We start from the raw sequence: 15061 nt of genomic DNA, 5'->3' as shown, positions 1-15061 counted from the left end.
CACAGATTCCATCCGCAGACAGCATGGGCAGTCAGAGCGAGTCATTCAGATTTTAGAGGATCTTCTCCGTGCTTGCGTCATTGATTTCTCAGGGAGTTGGAAGTCGAACTTGCCATTGGTTGAGTTCACCTACAACAACAGCTTCCAGTCTTCCATTGTATGGCTCCGTATGAAGCACTATATGGCCGCAAGTGTAGATCTCCTGTTCATTGGGATGAAGTAGGAGAGAGAGCAGAGTTGGGTCCAGATATTATTCAGCAGACTGTCGATGTAGTAGCCCGGATCCGTGATAGAATGAGGACTGCTCTGAGTCGACAGAAGAGTTATGCCGATAGCGGAGGAGAGATTTAGAGTTTGCTGTCGGCGACCATGTCTTTGTGAAGGTGGCACCTATGAAGGGTGTCATGCGATTTGGCAAGAAAGGGAAGCTCAGTCCGAGATTCATTGGACCATTTGAGATCCTCGACAGAGTTGGGACGCTAGCTTATCGTGTGGCTTCCGTCGAATCTGGCCGGAGTACACAATGTGTTCCACGTCTCCATGCTGAGGAAGTACATGGCGAACCCTTCGCATGTCCTGAACTTTGAGCCGTTGCAGCTACTCCGAACCTATCTTATGAGGAGAGGCCAGTGCAGATCCTAGACAGGCAGGAGAAGAAGCTCCGGAACAAGCTGGTTAAGCGAGTCAAAGTCAGATGGCTCAACCATTCAGAGGAGGAAGCTACATGGGAGTCTGAGTCGGAGATGAGAGATCGTTACCCCGAGTTATTCGGTGAGTTTTAATTTCGAGGACGAAATTTCTTTTAAGGGGGGAAGATTTAGAACCCGGAACTTAGACTACGTATAAACCATGCATAGTTCTAGTATTTAAATTAAAATGATTTTTGTTGCATGAGTATTTAAAGTTAATTATTTTATTATTTCATGCAGTAGTTTGATTGTTACCATTTCAGTTATTTCAGTGAGGCCGGACTGGAGTTGGAGTTTTGAGATAGAATTTAAGATTCGAGAATCAGTTCCGGAATTTATTTTAGCTAGCAAGTAAGTTCATTTAAGTTAAAAAGGAGGTTTGAGGATTTAAATTTACTTGAGGTGAGTAGGAAATAAGTTCACTTAAGTTCCAATAATTATAGGATTAATTCACTAAATTAATTAAAGGATTAGTGAGGCTTTTAAGGGTTATAAATTTACTAGTTAGAAAAGAATTCCCCTCCATTTATTTGTGAGAATTTCGGCCCTAGTGGATTGTGTATTGCCTTGCCAACTCATCATCTTGGACCCATTCATGGTCATTTTTTTATGATAATCTTTTTAATTATTAATCAACCTTAATTAAATTATTAGTAAGCAATATCGTAGTCTAATTATTCATGGACAATCGGCCATGCAACTCCAAGAAGACTTGTTCAAACAAATTTAAAATTTGAATGAGAGGTAGACTTGGTCTTGCATTTTAAATCCCTTTATTAGTGGATCATCCCCCTCACCTTTCCAACCATCATTCTCCTCTCCCTAATCTCGAAAATCAGAGCCATTTCAGAGTAGAAAACCGTGGGTGCATAGCTAGACACAAGAGGAAAAATTCAGTAACAAGCTAGGTAGCAAAACGCTCCACTCCTCCGCGCCGGATCGTCTCTTCTTTTCGTTTTTCTTTCAAACGAAACCAGGCATGCATATATTCTTCCTTGACTCTTCAATCAAGTCCTAATATCAATTATTTTCATTACATGTCATGTTTTATTAAGCAAAAACCGAAATACATCAAGAATTTTTCAGAAAATAAGAATGCAGAATTTTCGATTTTCATGATGCTCTTCACGGGTTCTCTTGTTTTGATGTTTCAGGTGGATGGCTCGACTCCAGGCTCACTAGGCTACATCTAGACACATACTAGGGTGTGTCAAGACCATGTTGGTCCTTTCAAACAAGCCCCATGCATGATAGAATTCGAATTTGACAGCAACTCTTCAATCTTGGCCCTTTTAGTTTTCGAAAAATTCAGTTTGCTGTCATAGGAGAAAGGATCTGATCTTGGCTGCCCCAAGGGCCTATAGCCATGGTTAGATCACTTCCCTAACATGTCTAAGACGTGAATAAGTCGCCCTTTTGGTGGCTCGGTCCATGGTGCATCGGTTTTCAAATAAAACAACAAGAACAGCTCCTTCCCCATTTCGGCCCTTCCTTGGTACAGCATATGAGTTTCGGTTTTGGGTGGTTTGGTGTGGATCTTGGTTGGCCTATGGCCCTTAGCCACGGTTCATACCATACCCCTAGATGTCTAGGTCGTGCCATGGTCAATCAAATGGTCACTGGAACGACACGAGACAGCAAGCAAAGCTAAACACCACACGCGCATGCAAAGGTGCTCTCGGGTGAATCTTTTCGATTGTTGCTGGAATATTCCGAATTATGGCTGGTTTAAAGCCCTTAGCCATGGTTCGAATCATTCCTTGGGACGTTGGTAAGAGGTTTTGGTCGGTGGTTCAAGCCCCAATGGCCATGAGCCTTCGCAAACGACGCAAGCAAAACCAAGCACATCTGCTGTATTTTGGACAGCACTTGCTGTGAAGGTGCAGTGGCTCGTTCGACTCTCGGTCGGCTTTTAGCCTATGGCCTTGGACTGGACAGTGCCTCATTGAGTTAGGAAGGTCACTGTTTTTGACCGTTTGTAATTCGGTTCATTTTTGAGGTCGTACGAGAATTTACGGTGCGATGTGCCAAATTGACTCTCGAAAGAGCGTTTCTTGTTTTGGCCTCCATTCACCTAGATTTCGGCCCTCAACCATTTTAGGAGCATTATTTTATCATTTTAGGCGTATTTTAATCAGGACTACATGACGGTTCAGTGTTGTTCGGTTGGTTCGGAGTCATGATTAATTACGAAGTCGGTAGGCGTAATTGTCACATTTAGAATGTTATTGCATAGTTTGGTCCCATAAATCTATTGCATATTTTTCATGACATATTTAGGTTGCAGCGAGCCTAGGACGATCCAATCCAAGCAGTAAATTGTTACAGATATTTAATTGTGCCATTTAATTATATTACGTGCATAAATATATAAAATGTTCATTTTTGAGATTATGCGATATTGCTTGTGGCCATTACACTATCATGGGATTATTGCTAAATCCGGTCGCCAGTTACCGGTCAGTTGAGTTTGTTCACCCAGGATACTGTGGCTACAGTCTGATCAGACGTTTACTATTTTATCCGGTCGCCAGTTACCGGTCATGGGAGCATATTATTATCCGCTCGCCAGTTACCGGTCAGTTTCAGTGCAGGGGGCCACTTGCGTATACCATAATCTCACCAGGAAATTATTACAGGCTATTTCAGTACAGGGCTCCAAGGAGCAAACATTTTTACCATGATATTTTCAGTTCAGTTATGCACGTATTATAATTAATCATGACACGACACTTTACAGATATGCCTCATGACATGACATTTTATTCCATGAAATTTTACTATAGTATTTACTCGTTATTTACGATATATGCATGTTGAGTCTTTAGACCCACTAGACTTGATTGTTGTAGGTTCTGATGATGCCGGGGCCGAGGGCGGGGACCAGTGAGCAGGCTCGAGTCGGCAGTAGTAGGACCCGAGGACCTCAGTTCAGCATTTATTTTTAATTGATGGCTCAAACGTTTTAATTATTGTTGGAAAAACTTTTTACTGTTATTTCAAAAATGTTAATTCTTCCGCTGCCACATTGAACATCAAACTTTATTTATAAGTTCAGTTATGAAGGAGGCAATTTTAATTATTTAAAAAGAAAAATTTTAAATTTTCCGCAAATTTTCAAGTAAGGATTTTAGGCCCTTTACAGTGTGTGCTATGTCAATTCTCATTTACCCAGTCAACTGTTCAAATAGATTCACAACACTTACTATCCTTATAAACTCAAAAGATTTCAATTCAGTTTAACCCACACTTCATTAACATACAAATTCACTTACACAGATCACAAATGACATTATTGGTGATTATTCGATCCATAAGATATTCAACACAAGTATACCAAAGATGAAGTCACACAATGAGATGCTTGCATGCAAATGATTAAAGTCTATACTCGTTAGCCATGTTTATCAGGTATCCATAGGCTTGACTTGAACAACTTTTCTCCACTAGTATATTGGATAAATATGACAAGGTTAATAGTTCTTGTAGGCTTGTAACGTTAGACTATGGCTCATGGATACAATAAAAGGTATGGAAATCAAAATTTGAGAGAAATAGTCGAATTTTCATCATCTTCACTCTTATTTCGTTCACCATCACTTCATTGTTTTCTTCCCAATCAATCCTCCATTTCCCATATTTTTCTTTTTCTCCACTTTTTGATTCATTCTTTTGATTATTTTTCTTCTTCTTGTCACTTTTTCAACTCTTGTTTCGCATTTACTATTTTTTTCTTTTTCTTTTTCTTTTCAAGGAGTACTTGAATCGTTACAACACCAATGAACTTATTTCCCTCAAAATTAGGTAGGACAATAAGTGTATAAACATCATTAGGTAGTTGTTGTGGGATGCAAAATAGATACAAGTGAGGGCTAATTGTATGTCATTGACACACACCACTTGATTTTTTAAATAGGCTCAAAATGGGACACTAGGGATATTTCATGTTTATTCAGTAGGCTCAAAGGCTTAAACGGTTCCAAAGATTGCCTAAATCATTCCTATGTCACATATTATCCGTATTTCGCCTCGAAAAGTGTTCAAGCAAGTTCTAGATTTCCGTCAATCCAGTGGTCAACTCATACAAACCAATCACATGCAATTTTCAATCAAATGATATATGAGAGGTGCACAAAAAAAAGTCAAGCATCTCAATCTACTCGAGGTTCAATGGGCTAACGAACGATAATAGCAATGAAAAACAGGCCCAAAGACATTAAGAAAGATTGTCCAGGTCATTTCTGTGTTTGCAAATGTGTCAGTTAATGTCATGTGAGAAATATTAAAATTCAGATCTCTATTGTCTATTTAGCATCACAAGCATGTAAATTGTCTCTAAGCATTGATAGTATCAACAAACATGACCGTTCAAAGATATTTGTGACTCCCAAGTTATCATGAATACATATATGCATTAAAACCACGATTTCATTATCATCATTGGCCACACAACGATGTATCCATGACTTTTCCAAAAAAAAAACTACTCTGCAGAAAATAACTAACAAAAAATTTAACTAAGAATGAAATAAAAACTTAAATAATCAAGTAAATTGACCCCCCCAAACTTACAGTATGCATTGTCCTCAATGTATAAACAGGAAAGAACGGAACAGTCATACCTCCCACGGTGAGCGTCAGTGCTCGCCATCTCCATCGTCGTCATCCTCATCCATGTGCTGGGGTGGCCATACCGGTGGCTGCTGTGTATTCCTGAAGGACGGGTTCGCGATTTTTTTTCACAGTCCTCGCGCACATGCGCGTCTTAACCCGGTGCATATGCGCCAAAGTCTCTACCTTGAATTTTCTGCCTTGTCATATCGTGCATATGCGCCAAAGTATCTGTCCTCCGATCTGGGCTTCACGCATGTGCGCGCACTAAGTCGCGCATATGCGCGATGCATACTGTCCAAACCCTTTTTTTTCTAACACCTGCAAAAATGAAGCAGTTTAAATCAATACTTGAATAAAGGAAATTAAAATTAAAAAATAAGGGATTAAAATGAAATAAAAAATAAAAACGAATGCTAAAAATAATTATGTGTTGCCTCCTACACAGCGCTTGGTTTATAGTCATCAGCCTGACTTTCTCTAATCCTTTTCATGGTGGGTCATATGATTCCTTGGCTGCCTTTATTGCCACCATTTGACCTTCAACTTCCATGGTCAACTTTCCTCGTTTCACGTCAATGATGGCTCCAATAGTAGCCAATAATGGTTGTCTTAGAATGACGTGAACGTTCTGACTGTTCTCCATGTCAAGTACAACGAACTCTGCTAGAACCTTCAGTTTATCGATCCGAATTTCAAAGTCTTCCACAATACCCAACGGTGTCCTGATCGATTTATCTGTCATCTGTAAGCTTACTTTTGTGGGTTTGATCCCGCTCAGTCCAAGTTTCTCGTAAAGAGAACTTGGCATTATATTCACACTTGCTCCTGAGTCACAGATAGCTTTTTCCACTAAATGACCCCCTATTTCACATGGTACAATAAATTCACCGGGATCTTGCAGCTTATGAGGAAGATTTGTTCGCGTTCCTTCGGTAAATTCACCTTCCACCTGATCTTCAAACTCAATGTTAGTGTGTAGGTTTTTGATATCTTCAAGAACCTTTTTCTTTTGAAATTTGGCATTTAATTGTAAAAATATCTGAGGGTAGGGAAGTAAAAATATTAATGCATTGATTTGAGTCATACCTCTCACTGTTCTTACCTCGGACTCTTTTGCTCGGCGTTGACTTATCTTCCCGGATGGGTGTGTGATCAGCCTTTTTCTCTTATATGTCTACCCTATCAATCTCCTTATGCTGAATAAAAACATAATTCAATTCCCTCAGATTTGGGTTCGCAGTCTTTGGTACTGCACCTGATGGTTGAGACGCGAGTTGCTTCGTTATCTGCCCCACTTGCGACTCAAGGATTTTCAAGGAAGCACCAATATTCGTCTTGTGTGTCTCAAGGTTGTCAAGTCTAGACTCAGTTCTAGCCATCCTCTTGCCAGATTCAGAAACGAATGTCCCAACAAATCCTCAAACGACGGCTTCCCTTCCCCATTTGATGTATTGAACCGCGGTGAAGGATTCAACACATTCTTATTATTTGCGTATGAAAAATTTTCATGGTTTCTCAAACCAGGATGATAAGTGTTAGGGGGAGGGTTACCTCGATATCCTCAATAGCCTCCAAAGGTCTTGTTATTGATGTATTGCACTTCTTCAGGAATTTGCGATTCTTCAACGACATCCAATGGTCCCTCAGTGTTTGATGAACTCACTTTATTCATGGTTGCTATCTGAGTAGTCAATACTGATACTTGCGTAGTGAGTGATGTGATAGGATCCACAGTATAAACTCCAGCTGTCCTCTGCACTCCTGACCTCTCAGACGGCCATTGGTAGCTATTAATAGTCATCTGCTCAAGCAAGTCATAGGCTTGAGCAGGAGATTTGGCCAAGATCGTGCCACCTGCCGCTGGATCCACTGTTGTCCGTGTCTGGCCATTCAACCCGTTATAGAAAAGCCCAATATGTACCCAGTCTTCAAAACCATGATTCGGGCACCTCCGCAACAACTCCTTATACCTTTCTCACGCCTCATAAAGCTGCTCAAAGTCATTCTGCCTGAAAGTACTGATCTCAATCTTCAACTGTTCAGACTTTGCAGGGGGAAAATATTTAGACATAAATTTTTTTGCCAACTCTTGCCACGTTGTGATACTCCCCAAAGGAAGCGACTGAAGCCATCCTTTTGCTTGGTCACTGAGAGAAAATGGAAACAAACGCAATCTAATAATATCATCAGGAACATTATTAATTTTTACCGTATCCGTGATCTCCAGGAAAGTCCTCAAATGAAATTGGTTCCATTGAACCATATTTATTAGTGCAGGCTTCAAGTCGAAATTATTGGCATTTATGATCCCCCGAGCAATGCCAGAATAATGTGTGTTGATCACTGGTCTGAAGTGATCTCTGATAGGTGTAGCGTCTGGCGGGTTGTATCTCGCGTCTTCTATGTTTTCAGCCATTGTTTGGATTTCTTCCCTTCTCGCTTTTCTTAGTCTTCTCACAGTTATTTCGATCTCTGGATAAAAATAAACAAGTCAGGGTTTTGCGATCTTGGCATGCACTGTCAAAACAGAAAAGATTAAAAATTAACAAAATAAATAAACTAAATAAAATAAAATCTAAATTAAAGTCATAACTACTTAGTAACGATATTAATATGCAATTAAGTAGTTTACTCCCCGGCAACGACGCCAAAAACTTGTTGCGTATTTTCACTACCACAATGTATGGTGTCAATAGGGATGTAAACGATCCAAACCAAACCAAACAGTATCAGGCTTAACCTTGGTTTGATTAAGATTGTTTGAGGCTCGAGCTCGAGTTCGAGCTCGATTCGAGCTTCTATTATCAGGCTCGAGCTCGGTTTGTATTGAAATTACTGTGCTCGAGAAAAGCTAGAGCTCGGCTCGTTAAAAGCTCGTTTAGCATGTTAATCAAGCCAGGCTCGAGCTTGATTCATCAATAGTTCGTTTAGCATGTTTAACAAGCCTGGCTTGAGCTCGTCTCATTTTCGAGCTCGATAAGCATAGAATTGAGCTCGAGTTTGAGTTTGAATAGAGCTTGTTAAAAATTAATATATCTATAAACTAATTTTAAATTAGACATAAAAATGTAAATTCATTCATAAATAACCAAAACGACACAAATAAGAGCTAAAAAAACATAAATCAGTATATTATTGAATATTCCAAAACCATACATCTAGAATATTCATTATATACTGATATCACCATATAAATAACGATGAAATAATTTCACCCATTTAATACTCCAACTAAGTCTGGTGAGAGTAGAGAGGACGTTAGAGAATCCATTAAAATCAGGAATTACAAAATCATCTCCAATAACCACTAATCAACTATCCTGCAAAGTCCATAATAACAATTTTTTAATAAAAACGAGTTATCAATTTAATCAAGAAGAAAACAATATATTTAAATTTAAAAAAGAAATAAACTTTACCAATTTAACGACAAAAAACTTTATAAGAGCTCTTGATAGTTGATTCTAAGTATTTTAAGTCAAATGAATCTCTTTAAGCTCCAAATTTCCCTTTTACATACAAATACAAAAATTCAATATGTTAGGCATAAATAACCAAATTTGATGAAACACAATAAATTAGATATATAACACATAATTAATATATACATAATTAAATTAGATATCAATTTACTTACTTTTGCTTTTCTCTTGATTTGGTAACGAGCACGTAACCAATCTTCTGCGCAAAGCAACATTTGAGCTGTCTCTACTCCCAAATTGCGCGATATGGATCAATGACTCTACCACCTGCACTGAAAGCTGATTCAGAAGCCATAGAGGTTATTGGAATTGATAGTACATCACACGCCATCTTCGACAAAATCCTAAACTTTAAGTTGTTCATCTTCCACCATGATAATGCATCAAATTCTTGATCATCTTCACAAAAAACAACTCATTCCTCAAAGTACACTTCAAGCTCAGACTTCACTTGCTCTACACTATCAACATTCTTAATGTAGTTGGCAAATTGTGCCCTTACTTTACCTTTTGTTTTTTCACTAACAATCTACTTGTACAATTAGAGCTTTCTTTTTTACTCTCACTTTGAACATCCTTTTCACCAATATTTTTTTTGTGAGCCTCAACATATTCATTATACAAGTTACGCAAGGTCTCACGAACTGTAACGATATGCTCAACTGCATCAACTTCAGAATAGATCTCTGGAAAGCACCATTCAATCAACTTCATCTTATTCCTTGGATATAATACTGCCGCTATAGAAATTAACAAGTTACAATCACCCCAATATTTATCAAATTTATTCTTCATCTTCTTAATCATATCTGCCATGAAACTATCTTCACCCACATTTGTATTCTTCAATAAATTTTTTATGTTATAGAGTTCAGGAAGAAACGAATTTGAAGTCGGATATTCTGAATCTGAAACAAGGTAAGTAATATATTAGATTGTAAAAAAATAAACAATATAGGAAGAACCCCTATATCCAGAAACTCATACAAACATTCATATTGTTTTGTTACAATAATATATTAGATTGTAAAAAAATAAACAATACAGGACATATTATTTCCAATGTGCATGACACTGGACACATCTTTGTGTCTCTAGTTTTGAAAGGAACCCAAATGCAATGAAGTACCTAGATAGAATAGGAACACAATGCAATATAGTAAGGAACAAGTTTAAAGTTGGATATTCATTCATTACCTGAAATGATGTAGGTGACTTCATTAAATTCTTCAAGAAATGAACAAACTACAAGAACCTTCTCCCAATCCTCGTCACTTGGCAAAGAGTTATAAGTAGGATCCCGTTGTTGATATCTTGGAAAAACATCTTTGAACTCCAAAGTAGTAGACAACATGAAATATGTCGCATTCCACCTAGTGCAACAATCCATTATAAGTTTCTTTGAAGATAATTGCAATTGTTTTGCAATTTCACTGAACATTTTTATACGGTGCTCTGATGCAGATATGTGTTTCACAGTGTCACGCACATTGAAAATAATATTTTGGATCTCAGAAAGACCATCTTGTACCAAAATATTCAAGATATGAGCACAACATCTCACATGGAACAATTTCCCGCTAAGAGGGAGGCTGTTTTCGTAAGAAAGATTCTCCTTTAACAATCGAATAGCTACATCATTGTATGAAGCATTATCAACTGTGACTGTCCACACCTTGTTTTCAATTCCCCATTCCACCAAACACTTATTCAACACATCACAAACAACAATACCTGTATGGGGTGGTGGGACTTCACAAAAATTCAAATTTCTTTTTTGCAAATTCCAACTAGAGTCCACGTAATGACAAGTGACAACCATATATGAAAATTTTTTATCAGACCTCCATAAATCAGTTGTCACGCTGACCCTATTCACTTGCTTTAGTTCTGCCATTAATTTTCTCTTCTCCATTTCATAAGAAGTAATACAATCTTTCCTTGTGGTGGCACGACTGATTTTTTCATAATGTGGTGTAGCATTCTTCATCAATAATTTGAACAATTCATACTCTCCAAAGACGAATGGTAGTTCATGAACAACAATCATGTGAGAGAGAATCTCTCTGATCTTTGCTTGATCATATTTGAAGTTATGCACTGTACTAACTGTTTCTGACTTTGAAATGGTTGGGATTACACTTAAATTTTTTTGCCCACCCTCATTCACCTTCTTCCTTACACAGCCTTTGCTATTCCTAATCAAATGTGATGTAACACCCGAATTTTTATTATATGCCAACCGATGTTTACAATGAATACATTCAGCCTTCATCAACCCATCTGCAACAGTAACTATTTTAAAATCCAACCATACCTTAGATGTGCGTTTCCTTTTCTTCGGACCATATGGATTAGTATCATCATCTTCAATATTATCAAGTTCAACAGCATTCTTGCTTTGAGAAGCTTCATTTTCGTCATTTGTACTTTGTTGAACTCCTCCCATAACTGGGGTTGTGCTCGATTCTTGAGCAGATAATGTGTTTGGAGTTGACATGTTTGGATTAGATGAACACCAGTAACTGCAACAATTAGTACACAAACAATACTTTTTCAAAATTTTTCAAAAGTGTTTGCAAGTATAAAAAGTATTTCCAAAATCATTTACGGTATAAGAGAAGATTATGAAAATTTTGTGAAAAATTTACGGAGTTGGGGAGGGCAGATGATAAAAATTATAACCAAGAGGTGGATGATAAAAATTGTGAAAAATTTATCGAGTTGGGGAGGGCGTCGTGGAGAAGATTTTTTTCGTTCTTCACAGGAAAGGCCGAGCTGAGGAGGGTGGCGTTAAGATTTAAGTCTAAAGCACAAATGTTTTGATTAGGTTTGAGTGGAGGAACCAGGAACGTGTCACAGTGTAAGCCACTCAATTCAAAGTGACTAAATAACAATACAATTAAAAAATATTGTATATTCGGAATTGTGTATTAATATTCATAAATTTTTATATAAATAATATATATTTGGAATTGTGTAGAAGCTAAATAACAATATTCGAAAATAAAGGTATTTTCATAACAGGTAGTGTTGTTTGGGTTGAATCTAACATAATACAATTAAAAAAATTTATATTCGAAATTGTGTATAATTTCTTACATAACATAATATATTCATAAAATTTGTATATTCGGAATTGTGTAGAAGCTAAATAACAATACAATTAAAAAATTTATATTCGGAATTGTATTAATATTCATAAATTTTTATATAAATAATGTAATTAAATAAGATAATAAAGGTGATAACACGTATATAGATATTATAAAAACCTATAAATAAAAATAATAATGTGTTTCCCAAATTTTAAAAAATATATGTTACATGTAAATCATTTTTTATATGAGTATAATTATAAATAGTGAGTAACATGTTATTAAAAGTCAAATATTAATAGAAACAAAATAACAAGACCAATAAAGTTGAAGCTTTAAAATAATCTCTCATTTCCTATGTATTCAACCGTACTCACTATTACACTCTTTATATTTTGAAAGTAGAGAATTAAATATAGTAGATCGAAGACAATACATCATTATGAAATGAATTCGACATAATTAACTTAAATTATTGATTAATGTCAAATGGCATATCAATTTAGCATGTAAAATTTTTAATTAACCTTAATAGACTAATAGTAAATGATGAATGATCCAAAAAAAGTCAATTTAATATAATATTTTAGTATAATAATTTGTAAAGTTACTCAATTTGTATATGACTTGGTTATGTAAATTTTTAGGAAAAAAGAATAAGTAGATGCATTTCTGTTAATTTATTTTATTTATTGTATTTTAAAGAACATTTTAGTATAATGATATGCAAATAAGATTAAAAATATAATTGTGACTAAATAGTGTGAATTCATCATTTTTTCAAACATGCCTTGGATTCAATTCCTTCCATTGATATTAGTACTAATATTTTTATTTGTCAACTCAACAAATGAGTCAAGCTCAAGCTTACGAGCCACCTAAACGACTCGAGCTCGAGCTTACGAGCCACCTAAACGAGCCGAATATCCTTATGCTTGAGCTTGGTTTGATTAAATTTTCGAGCTCAAAATCGAGCTTGGGCTTGGTTTGATATGATTAACAAACAAACTCAAACGAAGTTTTTATCGAGCTGAGCTTCGAATAGCTCGCAAACGGTTTGGTTCATTTACATCCCTAGGTGTCAAGTTTTAGTACTAGTTTGAGTACAGATATCGATCCCACGATGAGTAATTATTTAAACCTGTATATTAAGTACCATAATTGACATAGTTCAACTTTATTTAAGAAACTCAAATAGATAGTTGGTAAACAATTCAAAACAAATAACGAATCCTATTAATTTCTAGCACGCAGTTGAAGTTCAATGAGTAGATAAATGTAGAGATATGATTTCGTCTGGTCTCCCCTATGCTAAATTAAAATTGACTAACATTTTATTAAATTGCATCATGTTTACTAACCAAGAACTCGCAATTTTCCTATTCCCTTTTTCAAGTGATAAATAAAACTGTATTACCTATTATCGATTTTAATATGTATATTTAAAATCACGTAACACGTAATAAATGCAAACAAGGTTCTCTTTAAGGATTCGTCAGAGTTATACGTGTTTTGCACGTTATAAACATCTGACGATGTGATTTCCCCTGTCCTAATTTCAATCCCCTCTCTCGAGTGTCAGATCTTAATTCTTTGATCAATCGAATTATGGCCAGTAATCCAAAAGCATTAAGAACAAGAAATCACAAATAAACACGATGAATTAATTCAATGAAAACTCAAAACGTCAATAACATTTGTTCAACCAAGACTATGTCAATCTCTAAAAAATATATTAGTTCATACTCGAATCTAAATCAATACAAAACCTGTTTGTAATCATAAAAACGTAAAAGTAACGAACCGAATTAGAAACGTGTTGAAGAGAGATGAAAGGGCGTCCCCGTGTCCGGATTCAACGTCTCCTATCTCCGTTCTTCGTGTTCCGTCTTCCGTGCACTCTGATTTTTGCTCTTTTCCTCGTCTCAACTGCTGCTCTGAACGGCTGTTCCTCTTGGCTGCCCTTTCTCACGTATGAACCCCCTTTTAAAGCCCACGACGAAACTTAATGAATCTGAATTCCGCGTTGCGCATATGCGTGACCTAAACTTCCGCATATGCGCGGGTCCTTTTGTGTGGGCGATCTTCTTGCGCGCATATGCGCGCCCTCGCTCCGCGCATATGCACGGATTCTTCTGTTTTGCTTTGTGTCTCACTTCTTTCTAGCGCGCACATGCGCGCCCTTGACTCGCTCATATGCGCGGGTCTCTCTGCCTTCAGGGCTGGGTCATTTTCCTCCTATTTCTTCTAATAGTCACTTTCGCTCCTTTTCACGTCCATGTAGTAGCCTTACCTAGATTCCTGTAAGCACATCAAAAATAGCAAAAGACGCATAATTCCGCCTAAGAAAACTAACAATCTATATGAATTATAAGGATAATTTAAGTGCACAAAATGCACTTATCAAGAAACCCTTTGCGGAAACACCTTGAAAAAATCGAAGCCTTGCCTTGAAAATATTGTGTGTGCCATGTGATTTGAAGATGCTAGGAGTCTTGTGTGCTTTGAGGAGAAGGGGGCATGAATATTATGACATAATAGGCCCAATAAGCCTAATTATGCACTTAAAAATTATTTCGTTTAGGAAAGTTCGTGAAATTATTATCCGAGTTGTCAAAATGTTCGTATTTTTGTTGAAAATCGAATACTGATAACAATTACGTCTTGACGTATACAATCATCTCAAAACTCCTTATTTTAAAAAATAATAAAAAGCATCAACCTTATTTTAAATAATTAAAAACAATTATTTAATAAAAACAGTTTCTATTTTTCATCCCTCGGTCTCCGCTCCTCGATCGCAACTCGAATAACTTTTAAAAATAAATTATAATGCATTCAAGTAGAAAACTACTTTGAAATCATATAAACATAATCAATTTAGCAATTAAAATAAATTAAGTAGTTATTTTTCATTTTCCCTAAATTTGCATGCAGTTGGATTACGTCGTCTTAATTTTGGACCTTACAATTCCTCCCTCCCTTGAATAAAATTTTGTGCTCGAAATTAGAACTTACCGAATAACTCCGGGAAGAGACTCCTCAAGTTTCTCTCGGTTTCCCAAGTAGCTTCTTCCTCCGAGTGATTTAGCCACTTGACCTTGACCATTGGAATGACTTTGTTTCGGAGTCTTCTTTCTTGCATACCCAAGATTTGGATAGGTCTTTCTTCATAAGT

At 36.6% G+C, this 15061-nt stretch overlaps 1 pseudogene; it reads right to left on the bottom strand.

Moving 5' to 3' along the window:
• Window positions 1–8359: 8359 nt before the first annotated feature.
• On the bottom strand, window positions 8360–11319 carry LOC142544311 (zinc finger BED domain-containing protein RICESLEEPER 2-like; annotated as a pseudogene).
• Between the last annotated feature and the right edge of the window lie 3742 nt (window positions 11320–15061).

Source organism: Primulina tabacum, chromosome 5, assembly GCF_025594145.1.
Source record: "Primulina tabacum isolate GXHZ01 chromosome 5, ASM2559414v2, whole genome shotgun sequence".
Classification (NCBI taxonomy): domain Eukaryota; kingdom Viridiplantae; phylum Streptophyta; class Magnoliopsida; order Lamiales; family Gesneriaceae; genus Primulina; species Primulina tabacum.
This window is presented reverse-complemented; position numbering and strand designations above follow the sequence as displayed.